The 14069-nt window shown below is 42.3% G+C and overlaps 1 protein-coding gene and 1 long non-coding RNA gene across 2 annotated transcripts in view; one reads left to right on the top strand and one right to left on the bottom strand.

Moving 5' to 3' along the window:
• The window catches only part of LOC124795000 (serine/arginine repetitive matrix protein 2-like), a 388873-nt gene extending 378129 nt beyond the window's left edge, over nt 1-10744 (bottom strand). Inside the window, exon 1 of the mRNA XM_047258754.1 lies at nt 10430-10744. The gene's annotated coding sequence lies outside the window, so the exon portion shown is untranslated. The remainder of the gene's footprint in view (nt 1-10429) is intronic.
• A 422-nt stretch (nt 10745-11166) lies between these two features.
• Nucleotides 11167-12701, top strand: LOC124794998. The gene is made up of 2 exons (XR_007016635.1): nt 11167-11922; nt 12262-12701. It is a non-coding gene; the product is annotated as an uncharacterized LOC124794998 (long non-coding RNA).
• The last annotated feature ends 1368 nt before the right edge of the window (nt 12702-14069 follow it).

The following is a 14069-nucleotide window of genomic DNA, read 5'->3' on the forward strand; positions in this document are numbered from 1 at the left end:
GAGCAATTGACAGGAATGGGGGAAATAAATACAGTAGAAGAAGAATGGGTAGCTTTGAGGGATGAAGTAGTGAAGGCAGCACAGGATCAAGTAGGTAAAAAGACGAGGGCTAGTAGAAATCCTTGGGTAACAGAAGAACTATTGAATTTAATTGATGAAAGGAGAAAATATAAAAATGCAGTAAGTGAAACAGGCAAAAAGGAATACAAACGTCTCAAAAATGAGATCGACAGGAAGTGCAAAATGGCTAAGCAGGGATGGCTAGAGGACAAATGTAAGGATGTAGAGGCCTATCTCACTAGGGGTAAGATAGATACTGCCTACAGGAAAACTAAAGAGACCTTTGGAGATAAGAGAACGACTTGTATGAATATCAAGAGCTCAGATGGAAACCCAGTTCTAAGCAAAGAAGGGAAAGCAGAAAGGTGGAAGGAGTATATAGAGGGTCTATACAAGGGCGATGTACTTGAGGACAATATTATGGAAATGGAAGAGGATGTAGATGAAGATGAAATGGGAGATATGATACTGCGTGAAGAGTTTGACAGGGCACTGAAAGACCTGAGTCGAAACAAGGCCCCCGGAGTAGACAATATTCCATTGGAACTACTGACGGCCGTGGGAGAGCCAGTCCTGACAAAACTCTACCATCTGGTGAGCAAGATGTATGAAACAGGCGAAATACCCTCAGACTTCAAGAAGAATATAATAATTCCAATCCCAAAGAAAGCAGGTGTTGACAGATGTGAAAATTACCGAACTATCAGCTTAATAAGTCACAGCTGCAAAATACTAACACGAATTCTTTACAGACGAATGGAAAAACTAGTAGAAGCCAACCTCGAGGATGATCAGTTTGGATTCCGTAGAAACACTGGAACACGTGAGGCAATACTGACTTTACGACTTATCTTAGAAGAAAGATTAAGGAAAGGCAAACCTACGTTTCTAGCATTTGTAGACTTAGAGAAAGCTTTTGACAATGTTGACTGGAATACTCTCTTTCAAATTCTAAAGGTGGCAGGAGTAAAATACAGGGAGCGAAAGGCTATTTACAATTTGTACAGAAACCAGATGGCAGTTATAAGAGTCGAGGGACATGAAAGGGAAGCAGTGGTTGGGTAGGGAGTAAGACAGGGTTGTAGCCTCTCCCCGATGTTGTTCAATCTGTATATTGAGCAAGCAGTAAAGGAAACAAAAGAAAAATTCGGAGTAGGTATTAAAATTCATGGAGAAGAAATAAAAACTTTGAGGTTCGCCGATGACATTGTAATTCTGTCAGAGACAGCAAAGGACTTGGAAGAGCAGTTGAATGGAATGGACAGCGTCTTGAAAGGAGGATATAAGATGAACAGCAACAAAAGCAAAACAAGGATAATGGAATGTAGTTTAAATAAGTCGGGTGATGCTGAGGGAATTAGATTAGGAAATGAGACACTTAAAGTAGTAAAGGAGTTTTGCTATTTGGGGAGCAAAATAACTGATGATGGTCGAAGTAGAGAGGATATAAAATGTAGGCTGGCAATGGCAAGGAAAGCGTTTCTGAAGAAGAGAAATTTGTTAACATCCAGTATTGATTTAAGTGTCAGGAAGTCATTTCTGAAAGTATTCGTATGGAGTGTAGCCATGTATGGAAGTGAAACATGGACGATAAATAGTTTGGACAAGAAGAGAATAGAAGCTTTTGAAATGTGGTGCTACAGAAGAATGCTGAAGATTAGATGGGTAGATCACATAACTAATGAAGAAGTATTGAATAGGATTGGGGAGAAGAGAAGTTTGTGGCACAACTTGACCAGAAGAAGGGATCGGTTGGTAGGACATGTTCTGAGGCATCAAGGGATCACCAATTTAGTATTGGAGGGCAGCGTGGAGGGTAAAAATCGTAGACGGAGACCAAGAGATGAATACACTAAGCAGATTCAGAAGGATGTAGGTTGCAGTAGGTACTGGGAGATGAAAAAGCTTGCACAGGATAGAGTAGCATGGAGAGCTGCATCAAACCAGTCTCAGGACTGAAGACCACAACAACAACAACAACATGGGAGGCACCAACTTGGAAATAGGAAAGCACGAAGTAACAGGAAATTCTAGACAAAAATCGGGAGCGGGCCTCGGAGACCTCACTCGTACAACGTGGCAAGGATATGATGTTGCCAATTGGTGTCATACCCTTTTCGTAAATAAAAAAAGACAGCACAAGGTGCTGGTGTCTGGAAAAGGCTGTTCGGATGGCAGACTCGAGGGACACAAGATTATCAGTGGTAGAGCGACCGGCACAGAGCCAGTAGGCTATGTGACTCCAGGACCCAACCCAACCGCTGACGCACCACACGTTCCAGTAGCTTACAAGGAACGTTGGTGAGGCTGAAGGGCCAATAGCTATCCAGATCAAGCGGGATCTTCCCAGGTTTGAGCATTGGTATGATGGTGCTCTCCCACCAGTGCGATGGAAAGACGCCATCACACCAGATCTGGTTGAAGAACACAAGGGGATGTTGCTTATAGTCTGACGAGAGATGTTTAATCATCTGACTGTGGATCCGGTCTGGCCCAGGAGCTGTGGCAGGGCAATGTGCAAGGGCACTGAGTAGCTCCCACTCTGTAAATGGGGCAGAGGATTCACTGTGGTGTGCAGTGAACAAGAGGACTTTCCCTTCCATCCACCGTTTGAGAGTGCGAAAGGCTCGGGGGTAATTCTCCAACACAGAGAAACGAGCATAGTGCTCAGCAAAGTGCTTGGCAATCGCGTTTGCGTCAGTAGATAATACGCCATTTATGTTAACACCAGAAACACCTGTTGGAGTCTGGCACCCAAAAACTCGTTTGATCTTTGCTCAGACTTGGGAAAGTGACATATGGCACCCAACGGTCGAGAAGTATCTCTCCAAACACTCCTGTTTCTATCTTCTGATCAGCTGGCGAACGATAGCACGGAGGCGTTTAAAGACTATGAGGTGCTCCGGGGAAGGATGCTGCTTGTGCCGCTGTACAGCTTGCCGACACTCCTGAATTGCCTCAGCGACTTCTGGTGACCACCAAGGAACTGTCTTTCGCCGGGGGCACCCTAAAGAACGAGGGATCGCGTTTTCCGCTGCAGAAATGATCGCTGTAGTTACCTGCTCAACCAACTCAAAGATGTTACCATGTGGGGGAGATTCAATGGTAACAGCAGAGGTGAAAGCATCCCAGTGTGCCTTGTTTAAAGCCCATCTGGGCAGGCATCCGTGGGCCTGACGCCGGGGCAGTGACAGGAAGATGGGGAAGTGGTCATGTGCTCTCCAGTGGATAGAGGGGAGAAGTCCAGGACTGCAAACAGAGGGTTCAATGGCAGAATATGTGCCATGTGCCACACTGAAATGTGTAGGGACACGTGTATTTAAGAGGCAGAGCTCGAGTTGTGGCAGTAAATTTTCGACACCTCTGCCTCGGTCAGTAATCACAATGCCACCCCACAAGGGGTTATGAGTGTTAAAATCTCCCAAAAGTCGGAAAGGTTTAGAAAGTTGATCAATCAGGGCAGCCAATGCATTCAGGAGTACTGCACCATGTGGAGGAAGACGTATGTTGCAGACTGTTACTTCCTGTGTCGTCCTTGTCCTGACAGCCACAGCCACAAGAGGGGTTCAAAGGGGCATAGGTTCACTGCATGCTGAATTCAGAATATAGACACAAACTCCATCTGACACACTATTATAGTCACTATGGTTCTTGTAATATCCGCTATAGCCATGGAGGGCTCGGTCCGCATTGCCGGGAACCAGTTTTCGTGGAGGGCAATGCAGTAAGCAGGTGTAAAGCTTAAGAGTTGCCATATCTCAGCCAGGTGGTGGAAAAAAACGCTGCGATTCCACTGGAGGATGATGTTACCGTGAGGCTGGGAAGGCATGAAGAGCGCAAGGAGGCAGGTTATGCCTCAGGGTCACCTGCTGCCACCAATTGAGTATTTGTAGCCATTTCTATGGTGGATGAGGCATCAGTGAGATCCAGGTCCACTGGGGACACTACGATCTTCACCGCATCCTCCGATGCAGAATTGGTAGGGCCTGGTGGTGCTGGGGCCACCAGAGGGTCATTTTTCTTAGCAGACCTCTTTGTTTGCTTGCCCTCTCTTTAGGGGCTTGCTGGGAGGGCTTCTCTGAAGTAGCTTCAGGCACAGAGGAAGACTCTGAAGTTCTTTGTCCAGCAGTTTTTGGCTCCTGGAGCCACTGGCAAGTGTCCGCCATGGCATTAGTGGAGACCTAGGGAGAGATCCCAAGGGACCCCTTCTGCACGAGAGGAGCCGATGTCCCCTGCATTTGGGGGTGGCCTTACTCCCAAAGTAGGTGCTTTGGGAACAACGGAGGAAGATTTGCCCCCTACCATCAAGGGGGCAGATGTATTCTGGTGGCCCGGACGGCCCCATTTGTGGCACAGAGGAACCACTGGCGCTTGGGATGGCGATGGTGACGTAGCTGCAGCACATGTCAACATCAACCGAATGGGGTGTAATCTTTCAAATTAACATTTAGCCTCTGTGTAAGTCAACCAGTCCAAGGTCCTGTACTCCATTATTCTCCACTCCTTTTGGTGTACTGAGCAGTCTGGCGAGCAGGGGGAGTGGTGCTCTCCACATCTGATGCAAGTGGGAGGAGGTGCACATGGAGTATCTGAGTGCAGTGGACATCCGCAGTCTCGACATGTGGTGTTGGAAGTGCAGTGGAAAGACATGCCCGAATGCCCAGCACTTAAAGCACCACCTAGGGGGAGGGATGTATGGTTTAATGTCACAGCGGTAAACCATCACCTTGACCTTTTCAAGCAATTAATCAACCTCAAAGGCCAATATGAAGGCACCGGTAGCAACCCTGTTGCCTTTGGGTCCCCTGTAGACGCGCCGGATGAAATGAACACCCAGCTGCTCTAAATTGGAGTAGAGCTCGTCGTCAGACTCCAAGAAGAGATCATGATGGAAAATGATCCCCTAGACCATGTTGAGGCTTTTATGGGAAGTGATGGAAACAGGAATATCACCCAGCTTGTCACAGGCGAGTAACACTCGGGACTGGGCTGGGGATGCTGTCTGAATCAAGACTGCACCATTCCGCATCTTTGACAGCGCTGTCACTTCTCCAAACTTATCCTCTCAAGGTGTTAAATGAAAAACTGAGGCTTCGTAGGTAGAAAGGAGTCCCTGACAGCTCGCCTACAGACTAAAAACATAGGCGAATATGGCTCTCTCCGTTCTGTACCCCTATGTTCTTCCCATGGTGTAGCGAGGGAGGGAAACGATACCTGTCAGCATTGTATTCGATCTTACCCTTCTTAGAGACTGCTGGCGCTGTACGGTCACCAGCAAGAGATGACTTAGTCCGCTTCATTGCGGGTCATCCGCCCTGATTCCACCAATTAGGGGCTCTCCCCATGGGCACCACCCAGCCACAGCAAAGGCCACCTGGCATGACGGCTGTTGCCAGGAGTCCTGATGGTCCAGGAAGACAGGCATCTACTCCTTGGCATACGTGGGGAGTTTACAGCTCAGGCATCAGCAGTGTGATCCCTGTGTTGTCAGGGGGCTACCACCAAATGGGTACATGAGGGCCCCACCACAACGGACTGGCCCCTGTGCTGGATATTGGGTGCAGAGAAATCCAATAATGTCATGGGGGTGCAAGAGGACAGGAGACAATGGAAGAAGATGACATACCCCAGAAAATGTCCCTGCCCAATAGTTTAATCGCAGGTGGAGATGCAAAGCCATGACAATGGATTCAAGAGATCGAATCTAAGGGCACTATAGATAATTTGTGCACCACGTACGGCATCCTTCCCCATATGGCCCGCACTTCTGTAGAATTTGGAAAAGTGGCAGGCCAAACCATAGAATTGGACCTGAACTCACAGAGCTGAAAAGTGAGACTTCTTTTAGTCGCCTCTTATGACAGGCAGGAATACCTAGGGCCTATTCTAACCCCTGGACCCGCAGAGGGTGACAGTGGTAGTTCAGCAGCTTCTGCGTACAGACTCTCAACCAGACTAAATGGCACCAGAGACCAAATGGATACCTTGATGGTGGATAGTATTGGGATAGCGTAAGGAGGACGGATGTGCAGATGTATAAACGAAACACCCATAGTCTAGTTTCGAACGGACATGAGACTGGCAGAAATGGAGGAGGCTGATTCGATCTGCACCCTAGGAAGTATCACTGAGGGCACGTAGGGCAGTGAGGGACTGCATACAGCGTGCTGCCATGTAAGACACATAGGAGGACCAAGAGTGTTTCCTATCGAGCATGAGCCCCAGGAATTTTGTAGTTTTAACAAACAGAAGAGCAACAGGCCCAAGATGTAAAGACAGTTGAAGAAACCAACTGCACCACCAGCAATTCATACAAACAGTTTTGTCAGTGGAAAAACGAAAGCCACTGTGGTGCTCTCCACATCCATGAGTAAAGACAATCGAGACATCGCTGAACAAGCAGCACAATGAGACAAGTCCCTGGAGAATGCAATGGATGGCAAAATCATCTACGAAAAGGAAGCCGGAGATGCCCAGTGGGAGACAAGCCACTATAGGGTTAATGGCAATAGCAAAGATGCTCAGGACAGAACTCTGAGGCACATCATTTTCCTGGATAAAGGTGTAAGCCAGAACAAACACGTATCTTGAAACCTTGGTCTTTTAGAAATTTCTGAAGGAAACAGGGCAAACAGTGTATCGTGTGGGCTGGAAGTAGAGGTGTCCTCTGAGTCTTTCATGATGGCATCCCCTCAACAAAATCTATTCCGTCTCCAAGCCACGTCATTTCTAATAAAACACTCGAGCTTTTGACAGCTCTCTGTGCTATCATTATCAGGAGTTGAAATCACTGACAGTCAAGAAGTTAATTTAATTAAAAAAATTGTATAGCTGACGATAGATTATCTCTATTCTTAAAATGTGCTTCACAGATGGTGATTGACAGCTGTGAACAAAATTTTAAATCACAGACTGCTGACCCTGGCATGGTGTTCAGAGGGCCAGCCAGAGTGATGCATGTGTGGAAGGCAAGTTGGGCAGCTCTGTCCCACCAAAGGACCAAGTGATGCCAAGAGTCAAGCCTACACCTTTGCTTTCGCTCAATGTTGAAGCCCACCCCCCCATGCCTTATTAAGTGTGTACCCCTGGCCTGTGTTAGAACTGTTGCTATTTATTCTGATTTCATATTCTTGTTTGATAACAGGATCCCAGTATGATGTTATCTGATCCAAAACAACCGGTTTTTTTTTCCTTTTGTTTTTCCCAAATTGTATTTTGTGCTCATTTTCTAGGCAATATCCAACCACAACTGACTTCTACACAATGCTAGGCAACAGTATGAATTGTTTCACCTATGTAAACACAACATTCACAGGGAACACTATGCACATCAAGAACTCAAAGACCTATGTTGTCTTTAATGGGAGCATAACAAATCTCTTATCTTGGAGGCAGGCTGATACACTGGTTTCAGTCCATGTCTCTGCACTATGTGCCCTATCTTGATCATATTTCCTCCATGACGTGGAAGGAATGCCGCCATCTTGGCCTCTTCTGCTGATTTACGAGGTGTCTTCTGATGGTGGCTCTTTAACACTTTAGCAATTTTTCCCCTTGCTGTAATCATTTTCTCTGAAAATATGCATCAAACGCTGAAATTCAGACTCTAGATGGTCATGATCAGAAATAACTTTTGCCCTTTGTACTAACAAGTTGAGGACTGTTGTCTTGTGTACAGGGTTATGTAAACTGTTTGTGTTCAAGCAATGGTCAGTGTGCGTATATTCCCTGTACACTGAACAATGCACACTGACTGGTAGTTAAACGCCAACAGTCTTCACCACCCTGCAGACAAGAAAGCAGTCCTCGACGTGTTAGCACAAGGGCAAAAATTATTTCTGGTGACAACCATCTAAAGTCTCAATTTCAGCATTTGAAGCAAGTGTTTAGAGAAAATGGTTACAGCAAGGGGGAAAATTGCTAAAACATGCAAGCGCCATCAGTGGAAGATGCCTCATAAATTAGTGGAAGAGGCCACGCTGGCTTCATTCCTTCCATGCTGTGGAGCAACTACTAGCAAGACAGGGTGCGTGATGATGACATATGGACTGAGACCAGTGTTCCAGCCTGCCTCCAAGATAAGAGATATGTTATGCCCCGTTAAAGACAACCTAGGTCTCTGAGTTCCTGGCATGTACGGTGACCCCTGTGAATGTGGTAGTATTTACACAGGTCAAATCATTCGCACTGTTGCCAAGCATCATGCAAAGCATTCACGACGAGTCAAACAAAGGGTCAGTCATGGTTGAAAATTGCCTACAAAATGGGCATAAAATACAGTTTGAAAAAGCGAGAGTTTTGGCTCGGCCAACATTATACTGGGATTCTGTTATCAAAGAAGTGCTGAAATTACAACAAACAGCAAAATTTTTAACAGAGACTGGGGGCACAGGGAGTGGAATCTGGACACTGAGTGAAAGCAAAGACATGGGCTTGATGCTTGTGGGGACGTGGGAGCAGAAGTTTCAAATGTGACACTGGCTGCTCGCTCCATGTGACGTCACATGGTCCAACGGCATGATGGAGCTGCTAGGATCTGATCAACTTGCTTTTAGCGCATGCACCACACTGGCCCTCTCTGGAAAGTTCCAGATGCTGTCATTACACCTATATAAGTTGAACACTGTGCCAACTTAGTCAGCGATTTCGACTTCTGATGATGATGGCGGAGACTGCTGTCAAAAGCTTAAGTGCTTCATTTGAAATGATGTGACTTGTGAACACAGAAGTGGTTTTTTATGAAAGTAGATGTGTCCACCATTTTCATCACTTCATGAGTTGAAGCAGTCGGGTGGAATCTGTTACTTCCATAGAGACCAAGGAAACACCAACAACTCTTGAAGACACTGAATGCCATATGACATGGGCATGCTCTGTGATAAAAATTCTAAGGCCTACTGCCCGTCCAGATTTGCTTGTTAACACGTTTCAGTGCTCAATGTGGACATTTTGAGCATCTGATATGACTGTCACAATAAACACATGAAATGGACTTAAGTGCATACATTATGTCAAAAGTCATCTTTGAATGCTCTTCGGAAGGCCACAGATATAGGCTAGATTCAGTTACATAAACAAAAAGAAACATTTGGTATCACTAGTTGGCAGCTCTAAACATTAAAAATCACGTTCATAGGTCTACACAAGAAAGTCTATCATTCACTACAACTCAACAAAAACTACGTGTTGATACATTCACTCTTTTAGGATATGGTTTAGGTGCTTTTCTTAGCTGCTTGATGCTACAGAATCATTGATGTAGTTGGTGAAATAAGCTCAACGGTAACTTAATTGAAAGAGTAGGGCCAAATGTTCCTGAGAAGCTATGATCCACTTACTATGCTGAGCGGTACATCACATGCCACAAATGTTCATTGCAGAGTACAGACTGCCCCACAGCAATACTTTACTTCCAAAATATACTTCTCTGATTACCTTACACATTAAATCTTTCATTAAAGAGTCATAGCCTTTCATGTAATCAGAGATCTGTGGATACGAGGACACAAAAATAATGTAAAGACTACAACAAAACTTTCTAATTGCTTTTCTTTGTTTTTTAAGGACAGTGTACAGTTGATCGTGGAATAAACTTGATTGTTTACTACTGGCTTATGTTCCATTTTCACGGGTTAAGACACTGTGTGTTTCCCAATGGATGCAAAAGGTATACCCAAAGCAAACAGCTTGCATTTGATATGTGCCTGCCATATAGGGAACTGGGGTTTCGTTCGCAGCTGCAGGTGGCAGTCTGCTTCAGCTTTCGTAAAACTGAAGTAAACAGCATTCGCCAACCATTCCTTTTACAAACACAATCACAGAATAAATAATATGTGTTTGCCTGTGTTCACATCATTTAATTCTGACAAAGTTTATTTTAAGTTCATGATAATTTCAAACACAAACTACTAGTGTAAATGGACAGCTACTGCTAAATCTGAAGTGTGGAAATGGAATATTTCTTTAAATCAGTCAGTGTGTTCCAAATCAAGAACAGCCATGAAAACTGAAAATGATGAACTCCAAATATCTTAACATTGATTTAAAACCAAGTGCAATTCAATTAACATTAATTTCGTACTCTACCAAGCTGACAGTGCAACAACGGTAATTTCTTAAAAAATATAGTACCAATGAGGGAGTAAACGCTTCCATCACGCAATGATGCACCTTTACCTTCACTGGATATTATTCCTAGCTACAATGTTAATAGACGAAAGAAGAAATGTTCATTTTTTTAAAAATTTAATAACGGTAATTGGATATTAGGCAAACTAAAAAATACATTTAGACATAAAAAAATCTGGTGCTGTAATGACCTACACTACTATTTCTCTTAAACATTACACCATTAACGTAACCTAGGTACCTTTAAAGCCAGAAGATTGCCATTAGAGAACATCTCTAGTAGTATCATCATCGAGTACTGCTCGACGTTTCCGAGATACATCCAAAACAAGTCTTACATAAAAACGGAGTTTGGTTTGTCGACCACATAAAATAACCTTGTTTAACACTTGTTCGTCCATAAACTTCTAACTAAAGCCACAAAATGCTTGCATTCACCAATGCTAAGAAACTGTACACATAAAATATGCTCCAGATCATCACATAACGTTATCAGGCTAACAAAAGCCTAAATATTTAGTTAGGTACAATATTTCTTCCATTTTCCGATGTTTGCGTTCCATGAACTTCAAAGACATTACACGTTGAACATATTTTCGCCACAGAGTACATACAAAAATTGTCAGAACGAAGTTAAATTGCGTTTGCAGCAGTTCACGACAAGAACCATTGCAAATTATCTATATAGTAACATCTCCTTTCGATCACAATTAAATTGATTAAGAGTATAACAGATATTGTTGATGAATGAAGTAATCGTTGTATGCATGTCACTTGAGTTTAACGTGAAAGAGAAAATGTATCTACAATTCCCGCTCATACTTCTAATAATTCGCTGAGATAATTTTATTTCTTCTCTTTCTTTCACTCTTCAGCTATTGTGTTTGTCTTTCACTTGTAATTTGCTTGTAAAGTATGCATCTTTGGGTGAAGTACATTGTTTGTGAACTGCATCTTCTTTAAGTGCTTTGCCGCCGAGATATGACTGACGTATGACGTGACGTTTTCAAATTAAACGTGTGTAAAGGTTTATAATTTATTATATTCTGCTACACTAAAAACCCTACATGAGGCTAGTGGTACTATGGGAAGTATCCTCCCATGCTCTCTATATCGGTTTAACAAGAGGGATGTAGACGTAGGTTGTAACTATTTAGGAGTAAAGTCAGTGTTGGGAAACACCTCACCGAGTGCAAACGGCCTTGGGTCGTCGACAGACACTCGAAAGAAAAGTTGCTGGTAATACAAATAAACACACACTGAAACACATATTTATTTGGAAAGCCAGCAAGTTTTCTTCCCCTATTGTGTGTGCCGGTCGACGACTAGGCGCTTCTTCTGTTCGGTGAGCAGTCTCCTGTACGTGTAAATATTTACGTTCTACCACAACTTTAATTACCATACGGATGTGTACGTAGTTGTTTCACTAAAGACCCCATGACTTGAAGAAGCGCTTAAAGCACATTAATCGTGTGGGATATTCCGTAAAGCGCATTAATCGTGTGGGATATTCCGTGTAAGGTAGGGCACACGATATTTAAAAGTTTACAATTCGGTACTTTTTATATTTTTTTTGGAAAGATTGGACTTTTTAATGTATGGTAACAATAGTTTTTGGTCCATTATTGCTTTCCCTCCATAATTTGTAGCCATGTTTATAAGGCCATATGTTTTTAATACGATAAGAGTTTGAATTATTGGAGATTTTGGACCTTCATTTGAACTAATTGGCAGGTAAGAATTAGCATATCATTATTTATATTACTGTTACATACTCTAATGTATTTCAAAAAGAGTATAAAACTGAAGTAAGTAAATTATAGGTTAGGATAAATAATATAATACAACAGCATGAACTTTCATGCAACATGAGTCACTTTCATGTAATTAAGTTTTTATACCATGAGGCATGTTAGAGATAACTTTATATTGTTCAGTAATTTATTTCTTTGTATGAATGTGTAACTAATACCACTACTATAAATTTCCCAGTTTCAACCAATATTGTAAAAACAAAAAATTAAATGTGTAGCATGAGTCATGTAATCTGCATCACAGTTGTATTATTTTAAGGTTAGAAGAAGATGACGTCCTCAGCAGCAGCAGCAGGGAGACAGAGCAGGAGGCAAAAGTTAAAAAGTGAACGAAAATATGAAGAATTTAAGAAGCAGCTTGAAAAATTCAGCAGAAGCAGAAACAAAAGTTTTTACAATTGTGTCAACATGATCAACGACTGTTATTAGAAAAAGGAAGAGCTAAAGCTAGGGACAGAATTAGAAAACATAGGCAACATAAGATGCAAGATCAACACCCTAGTAAAGCAGGTTTGTCACCGTATAAGTCACATATTGCTCTGGTTAAAGCCATGGCTCGTGTGCTGCAGTTGTGTACATTAACAAGGCACTGTCTACTATACCTGAAATGTGAAGGTAGTTTCAATATGGTCAGATGGACTTGTCTCACAATTTAAAAACAAATATATTAACACTGCTGTACCTCAGTTTCAATCATTACATGATGGTGGAAATCGATTGGACCTTATTCACCACATACCATGCTAAAGGAGCTGTATGTAGATGGAATATGTGCAGTTGCAGAATAGCAAATGTGGAATGCAGTAAAAAAAGCGAAAATTCATAGTTGATGCATCATCTACTCATGCAGCTGCAAGTACCACAACTATGCAGGTTTTTCCTATGTCTCTTCATGAAATTCAAGGAATCAATGTCTAACTTAATCTGGCACAAATATTTTCTTCAGCACCATCGGTATCAAACATAAAAATCATTCACTGCTTTCACTTCAAGAAAGGAACACTAAAAAAATATCTGCTGTCACCAAAGAATTTCGCTGCTGCGGATACTGAAGAAACTATAGGAAGTGTGAAAATTGAAGACTGGTACAAAGTAGAATATGACAGTAAATTCAATGCTGCAAAAGTACATGCAATTTTTGGAAATTCTTACCTAATCTGTACAATGGAGTGTGGTGGTAACATTGGAAATGGCCTGTAAAATGTATTGAAATTTTAAAGAAAAGTAATCTGCCTGATGTTGCCAACGCAAGATAATATTTCCAGTTCTCTGACTCTTATAATTTTTCATAGTGAAATGTTAATGTTAAGTTTATCTTATTTGGCACATAATGTCATATTTTCATTTCCCTGCTTGCATGCAAAAAGTTTTTCCAACAATAAGTAGCATAACATGAGTCACGTAACATTGAGTCACACGCCTTTTTCAATATACTACAGTATTTCACATGGTATAAATATTTTTAGAAATCCGTAACTTTGCCATTTGAATGCAAACATAATATGCATTTTCTGTGATAAAAACCAGATCCATACTCCTAATAGTTTGAGGACACTTTTGCTCTAATATGTACATTAGTAGTAGGATGTTGCAAATTTTGTAACATGAGTCACAACATAAATTACATTCTTGTTCTTTAATTTTAATGCTCTTCCCTACTTAAATAACAATTCAAGATTTTTGCCTAAATAACCCAATTTATAATGATGATTTACAAAAGAAAAAATGGTTTTATAGATTGTTAAAAAATCAATCTAATAAAACACTGATTTCAAAATGTAACACGAGTCTCCATGGAATCTCCCAAGGATTTGAAAATAAGTAGTGTAAGTTAAGTATTGCTGTGTGTAACTGTTTACAAAGTAAGATAATTACTTATATGTTACATTACCTAGAAAAATTGGAACCATGAAGAAAATTAACTGTGCCCCCCCCACCGCGGTGGTCTACAGTTTGAACCTGGGACCATATGGCCACTTAGTTGCCATTGCTCAAGTGAGGAAACTCCTTGCTGTCTGCCTCTGCTAGTGTGGGCAGGCATTGTTATTGTGAGCTGTCTCAGCCAAG

This window comes from Schistocerca piceifrons, chromosome 4 (assembly GCF_021461385.2).
Source record: "Schistocerca piceifrons isolate TAMUIC-IGC-003096 chromosome 4, iqSchPice1.1, whole genome shotgun sequence".
In the NCBI taxonomy this organism is placed as follows: domain Eukaryota; kingdom Metazoa; phylum Arthropoda; class Insecta; order Orthoptera; family Acrididae; genus Schistocerca; species Schistocerca piceifrons.